Source organism: Crinia signifera, chromosome 5 (genome assembly GCF_055691185.1).
Source record: "Crinia signifera chromosome 5, ASM5569118v1, whole genome shotgun sequence".
Taxonomy (NCBI): Eukaryota; Metazoa; Chordata; class Amphibia; order Anura; family Myobatrachidae; genus Crinia; species Crinia signifera.
The window spans coordinates 127258534-127266077 of NC_139221.1; positions in this window are offsets into that span (position 1 = coordinate 127258534).

Genomic DNA, 7544 nt, shown 5'->3' on the forward strand with positions numbered 1-7544 from the left:
ACTGGCTTTTGACCTTTTTTAAGGCACGTTTACAAAAACGGGTTGAAAGCAGGTTTGCTATTCATCAATTGACTGCTTTGTAAATATGTGTCCGTTAGTTCAAAGGAAAATGTATTACTGTTTGTACAGGAAAGTATCACTTTGTATCTTTTGTTAAAAGAGAAAGAATGTGCATGTTAGATTGTAACTCTTTGAGTCATATAGATGATGTGATCCCTATAAAGTATTTGTTGATAGATCTATATAAGGGAACACCGACTTTATCACATACTGTGTTGTTTAAATTCAGCACACTGAATCATTTAATGTCGGCATACTGCCTTTTCATTATAAATGTGTATTCTAGTCAGCGTCCCTAAGGGGGACTCTATGTGATATATGTATCGCATGCAGAAGGACCAAATACAATCCTGCTGCCTGCAATGGTCCCAGGCAACTTCTCTGAGGGGAAAATTCACTTTAGTCTACTGTATATCCAGCTTTACAGTCACTACCAGGGCCGACAAGAGAAGGTACAACAACTTCCCAGGGCATGTTCCCAGCATTTTGGGGGCATGTTTAGCACATAGGAGGGCATATATTCAGTGGACAAAGAGGAAATTTTGAAGTGGGGGTATGCAAAAGTGAAGGTTGTAATCATGCATGTGCCGCTCCAGAAAAGGGAGTGGCCACTCAAAAGGGGGAATGTCCTTGAGTGTAGTGTACCACACCATATACCCCTTATATACATTAAGCAACTAAATAGTAGACCCCCTTTTCCTATAATGGAGGAAAATAGGTGAAAGGTCTATTTCACATGGGATGTTGCTATGGGCAACCAATGAGATACTATCTATTATCTTCAAGAAGGTGCTAAATAAATAAGAAGTAGATTCTAATTTTTGTCCATAGCAACGGGTTGGGATCGTTTGGTCTACAGCAAGTTGTTAGACAAACATTAGGTCGACACTGTTAGGTCAACATCGGGAAAGGTCAACATGATTGTAGGTTGACATCGGACAAGGTCAACATGGGTTTAAGTCGACAAGTCAATAAGTCGACACAAGCATTAGGTCAACATAACATGTATAAGGGCACTAATGAAAGCTTAGGGTATGGGTCATAGGGTTGACAGTAATTGGGTTGACAATCAATAGGTCGGCCACTATTGGTCGACATGCCATAGGTTGACGTAAAAAAAAGTCAACATACACTAGGTCGACATGGTCAAAAGGTATACACAAGCAATAGGTCGACATGGAAAAGGTGGAAATTAGTTTTTTTTAAATTTGGTGTCGAATTAGTGTACTGCATCCCCCGAGTGGCTCGATTCGCTCACAATTCTTCAGGCACACTATTATAATCTCCTGCTATGTCCACTTGGATGGTAAATTATGAAAACAGTCCTTTTATGAAGAAGAAAAAAAAAATCTGTGAAAACCCATGTTGGCATTTTTCATGTTGAGCTTTTCCATGTTGACCATTTGCTTGTGTCGACCTTTTATCGATGTTGAACTAAGGTATAGCAAATTTTTTCATGTGTCGACCTAGTGATTGTCAACTTTTATTACTATTGACCGCATCCTGAGAGGCACTACTACTGTGTGCCGTAATGTAAATAATGGGCACAACTATGTGGTGTCATATGAATCAGGAGCACTACATACTTTTCAGTGTGAGAAAGATTGTGCTACTATGTGGCGTAATTTCAATAGGGGGGTATTGTTATGTGACGACCACCAGTGGCTAGAATGGCTGGCAGGCCCAGGTGCAAGCATACGCTTTGGGCCCCCACTAAAGAAAAACAATGTGATTAGTACGTTATTGAAATGAGTGCCAATGGCTGTGCTCACCTACAGCGCACCCCCACACACAGCTCTCATATACAGCGCACCCCCACACACAGCTCCCAGGTGCATCACCCCTCCCTCGGCTGCTCTCTCACATTCAGGGCACCCTCCTGACAATTCCAAACCTCCCAAGATGACCCTCTCCAGGAGGGACACAATGCTCTGTTTCTGGACTTCCCTCTGACTGAATAACTGCCATCACCTGTGTTTAAAAATACCTTTGTTATCAATTACCCTGTTCAGCACAGGTGATGTCAATCATACGTTCAGAGGAAAGTCCAGAAACAGAGCATTGTGTCCCTCCTGGAGAAGGTCATGTTGGGAGGTATGCTATTCTACCTCTGACACTTTCACAGAGGCACAGTGTGTAGTGGCAGCAGTCTTCGTTCAGCAGCGGTCGGGTCCTCCACCCTAGGGACACTGCGTGTCAGTGGCAGCAGTGGCTGGGTCTTCCATCTCAGCGGCCTGGCAGCAGTGCATGAGGCCACTCCCACCGCTGAGTGCTGTCCTCTCCTGTGGCGCCTTTAGGTATGTAACTGCCCGAGTCCTGCTTTATGTCTACCCTGCTGCACATGGCTAGCGGCATCGGTTGGCCTGCCAAGCACCGCTGCCATTGCGGCTTAACTTGCACATGCCCGGTATGCAGTTCATGCAGGGGGGCTGGGGATTCCAGGGGATTGGGTGGATTTTGGCAGTGGGACACAAGCGGCTTAATGGGAGACTTCAAGGCCCTTTCATTGCCATGGCCCCCGGTGCCTTGCACCAGCTGCACCGCCGGTAGTTACGCCCCTGGACCATACCCCTTTGTTGTGAGATCATTGTCCCTCTATAAAATATGCAAATGTCTCAGCTACCACAGTGGCCCTGCACATGCGCATATGCAAATATATGCATGTGCAGAGCCTAAACATCGTTCCTCGTGCTAATAAGCCGACAGAGCAAACAAGGATCAACCCCAAATGTGCCGTGCTAGCCAACCGAAATCACCACCATGGTTCAGTAAACTAAGCATTTACTAAAGGTCAATTTACATTTATTTCAGATCAATTAAAACTGATATTAGGCTTCCAGGATTGAAACTTATGTTGCCCATACACATGTGCAAATGCATTCAACACAATATCAGGTTCGATGTCCCTTGAAGCCCACCTTTCGAAAAATGCATTAACATTAACAGTTTCTTATATAGCGCACACATATTCCGCAGCGCTTTACAGAGTACAGTTGAACAATCACATCAGTCCTTGCCCCAGTGGAGCTTACAATCTATGGGCCTGATTCTGGTTGACTCGGTAAGCTGCAAAGATCGCATCTTTCTAAGTCCCAGAGTGGCCGCCCCGGCAAAAAAACACCCACACCACCGTATCCCCTCGCAGCCATGCAAGGGGATGTGTTATGAAAACAAACCCCTAGCATGTGCCCACAGCAGGAGAAATCATTTGATGGTCGCCGACCATCGAATGATTTCTACTGAGCTCGCAAATATAAGTCAGTGGACCTATATTTGCAGGCGCAGGGATGAAGATAGGGCCCTCCCCCTGCACTCATCGCCCCGCCCATATTTGCATGGGAATGCCCAGCGATATCATTGGGATGCCAATGAAACGCTGGGTGTTCCCATGTCCCATTACCGTTCCCATCCCTGCTGCAAATGGCCCATCAACAGTATAAATCACAGAGGCCATTCGCAGTCGTGGTTTGCACATGCCCAAACCCGACTATCAGGGCAGGGGCCAATTTCAGTTCATATATTCCTAGGCTTAATTTTGTCAGGAGCCAATTAACCTACCAGTGTATTGTTGGAAATTGGAGAACCCGGAGGAAACCCACGCAACACGGGGAGAATATACAAATGCCGCACATTACACCACCTGTCTGCCCAAGATTGAAGATTGGATGTTGCATATAACAACCAATCAGATTCTACTTCTTATTTATTTAGCACCTTTTAGAAGATAATAGATAGAATCTGATTGGTTGCTATGGTCAACATTCAATCTTCTATAGAACTCCCATTTTATGTCGATTACACACCAGAACGATTTGGCCCAAACAATCTCGACTGATTGTACGTAAATTGGGCATGTTTTGGGCCATTTCTGAGCCGATACCAATCCAACTCACGGCCCACGGGTCGTTCCTCAGATTCTACCTGCAGAAGGTAGGATCTGTAAATGCCATTCTTGGTTGCGATTGGATCAGGCCTGGATCGGATGCAGATCATGAGCGGGTCGTGAGCTCCACAGATCGTGAGCTGGTTGCACGATTATCTTATGACCCATTCATAATCTGCCTCGTTTTGGTGTGATCCCAGCATTAGTAAATTTGCCCCTCAATATTCAAAGGAAGAAGGAATAGCAATCAAAACACATAATTGTCATAAACCACCAGTAGGTGGCAGCAACAGCATATATAATGGTATGATTTGTGATGAATGTTCTCAGATGTAGCAGTCAACACGAAAAACGTAAATTATGTCTGTCTAGATCTTCTCAAATAAAGGTTTAATAGAATGCCTTGGGTTAAAGCAGTAATGTACAGTATGCTACAAACAGGAATGTATTAAGAAAGGGGTCCATGTGCAGTCTACTTCTGGTCTTATCTCTTCTGGCTGACAGCACAGCTCTAGTGCTAATAGACACTGCTGCTTTATTATAATTAGAGATGTGCGCCGGCCATTTTTTCGGGTTTTGGTTTTGGATCTGGATCTCCCTTAGTGTTTTGGATCTGGATTGGTTTTGGCAAAACCACCCTTGCGGGTTTTGGTTTTGGATCTGGATTTTTATGAAAAAAATGCTAAAAATGCCTAAAATAACAAAATTTGGGTCTGTTTTTGCCCCTAAAGTATTATTAACCTCAATAACATTAGTTTCCACTAATTTCTAGTCAATTTTGATCACTTCTCAGCTCACAAAATAGTTTTCATTTACTGTAGTTGGGCCAAAAGGTTATACCGAGGTAGCTGGATGACTAAGCTAAGCGACAGCAGTGGGCATCACATACATGTGGACCTTACACTTCCAACCTGGCACATCTTGGAAGCAGAGAGGCACTGCAGGCGCAGACAGGGTGGCAGTTTAATAAACTACCCCAAAAACAGAGAAATGCTCCAAAGAGCAAAAAATACAAAGAGGTGCAAGATTAAATTATGCACAGTTTAACAAACCAATCATTGTCATAACTGGTGGTAGCAGTTTCAGCACTTCTATCAGGTTACTGATCTCCCACTATTTCCTCCTCCATCATCTTCAAAAAATGTGTTTTTATTTTACTTATTTATTTTATTTATTTTTCTTACTTTACACTGGACACAGCCCGTCACCCTGGACACAGCCCCTGGACACCGCCCCTAAACACAGCTCCTGTACACTGGACACAGCCGTCACACTGGACACTGGACACAGCCGGTCACCCTGGACACAGACCCTGGACAATGAACACAGCCTCTGGACAACGCCCCTGGACACAGCTCTTGTACACTGGACACAGCCGTCACACTGGACACTGCCCCTGGAAACTGCCCCTGGACACAGGCCGTCACACTGGACACTGGATACAGCCCGTCACCCTGGACACAGCCCCTGGACAATGGACACAGCCTCTGGACACAGCTCCTGTACACCAGGGTTGCCGACCCTCCCGGAATTCCCGGGAGTCTCCCGAAAATCGGGTCCCCCTCCCGGCCCCCCGGAAGGGTGAGCAACCCTCCCGGAATCTGGGGGACCCCCCTGAGCCCCCCCGAATCGCGGCATGTAAATGCCGCAATCCGCGTGTCTCAGAGGAGGGGGCGGAGCTAAAATGGCACAATCGTGTCATTTTAGCCCCACCCCCTCCATGGAGATCAGTCATTTCTCCTATTTCCCGTAATGGGGGCAGGGCTTAATGACGTCACAGTCAAACCCCGCCCCCCGATCGGGTAAGGAATGTCTCCTCTCCGGGCTTCTCCCGGAGAGGAGCATTTAAAAGTCGGCAACCCTGCTGTACACTGAACACAGCCGTCACACTGGACACTGCCCCTGGACACAGGCTGTCACCCAATGGACACAGCCCCTGTTACACTGGCCAATGCACCCTGTACACAGCCACTGTACACTGGACACAGCCCCTGTGCATACCTCCCAACTGTCACGATTACAGTGGGACAGTCCCGATTTTCGGGTCCTGTCCCGCTGTCCCACCCGTGGCAGGTATTGTCCCGCTGCGGGGGGAGGCAGTTGAGAGACCCCCCAATCTAATAGAATAGACGCTGTGCGCATGCGCACAGCGTCTATTCTCGTATGAAAATGAGGTTGCGGCTAATTAGCATAAGCCGCACCCTCATTTGCATACGCCCCACCCTTTTTCGGTTTCGCTTCGCCGCGCGAGTGTACCTATTTCATTTAATCGGAAGTTGGGAGGTATGCCTGTGCACAGCCCCTATACACTGGACACAGCCCCTGTACACAGCCCCTGTACACTGGACACAACCCCTGTACATAGCCCCTGTACACTGGGCACAGCCCCTGTACACTGGCCACAGCCCCTGTACACTGTACACAGCCCCTGTACACTGGACACAACCCCTGTACACACCCCCTGTACACTGGACACAACCACTGTACACAGCCCCTGTACACTGGACACAGCCCCTGTACACTGTACACAGCCCCTGTACACTGGACACAACCCCTGTACACACCCCCTGTACACTGGACACAACCCCTGTGCACAGCCCCTGTACAATGGACACAGCCCCTGTACACTGGACACAACCCCTGTACACAGTCCCTGTACACTGGACACAACCCCTGTACACTGGCCACAGTGAACACAGCCCCTGTACACTGGACTTGTGTACAGTCAGCAGCCCCTGCGTGCAGACCCTAATCGAATGAGCACTGCAGCACCAAACAAAAGCGCACAGTACAGAGCACAGATCCCAACCACCCTCTTCCCTCTCCTATAATGGAGTGCTGCTTTATTATCGGTGGGGGGGGGCACTGAAATTATAGTTACGCAACTGCTTCTTACACTGAGCAGTTGCACCTACTTATGGATGACTTCTCCTCCAAAGTAATAAGAGTCGGATGCTGCAGTGGGACATTAACAGGCAGCACTCACCTCCTGTCACTGAAAAGGAACAAGCAGTGCTGCAGAGTCTCTGGACACAGCCTACATGTCCTTGGAGTAAGGTTATTGGTGGCTTATATTGAGAACATGCCCCTTTACACAGAACTACCCCAGTTTTCAGGAAGGGGTTACTTGTCAGCACCAGCTTTCACAGAACCTGGTGCCACCACTGTGTACAGCCACAGAGCATTCACCAGTGTGCCTGTGTCACCCATTGGAAGGAGAAAGAGGGATTTTTGTATGTAATGTAAAATCTATTTCTCAAAATCCACAGGCAACATTTGGGGTGACATTCTATGGGATGTGATAAATGCGCATGTTATTTTAGCGCACCACATCGCCGCTATTCGCCCTTTTTAAAATCGCATTTTTTTGTAATAATTCGCATATTTAATGTGATGCGCTTTGGAGGCTGAAAAGTGCGAAGTGGTGCGAGTTGCGGCGAAGTGGTGCGATTTTATGTAACAAAAAAGTGCGAATTCTTCCGCCGGTCATGTGCGAGTTTTGGACCAACCGGAGTGCGATTTACAAAACTGTCTCCGCATGACTAAGAACCCCCCAACCTATTGGCCCACCTCTGTCCCCTCCATTATGCATCACACCCCC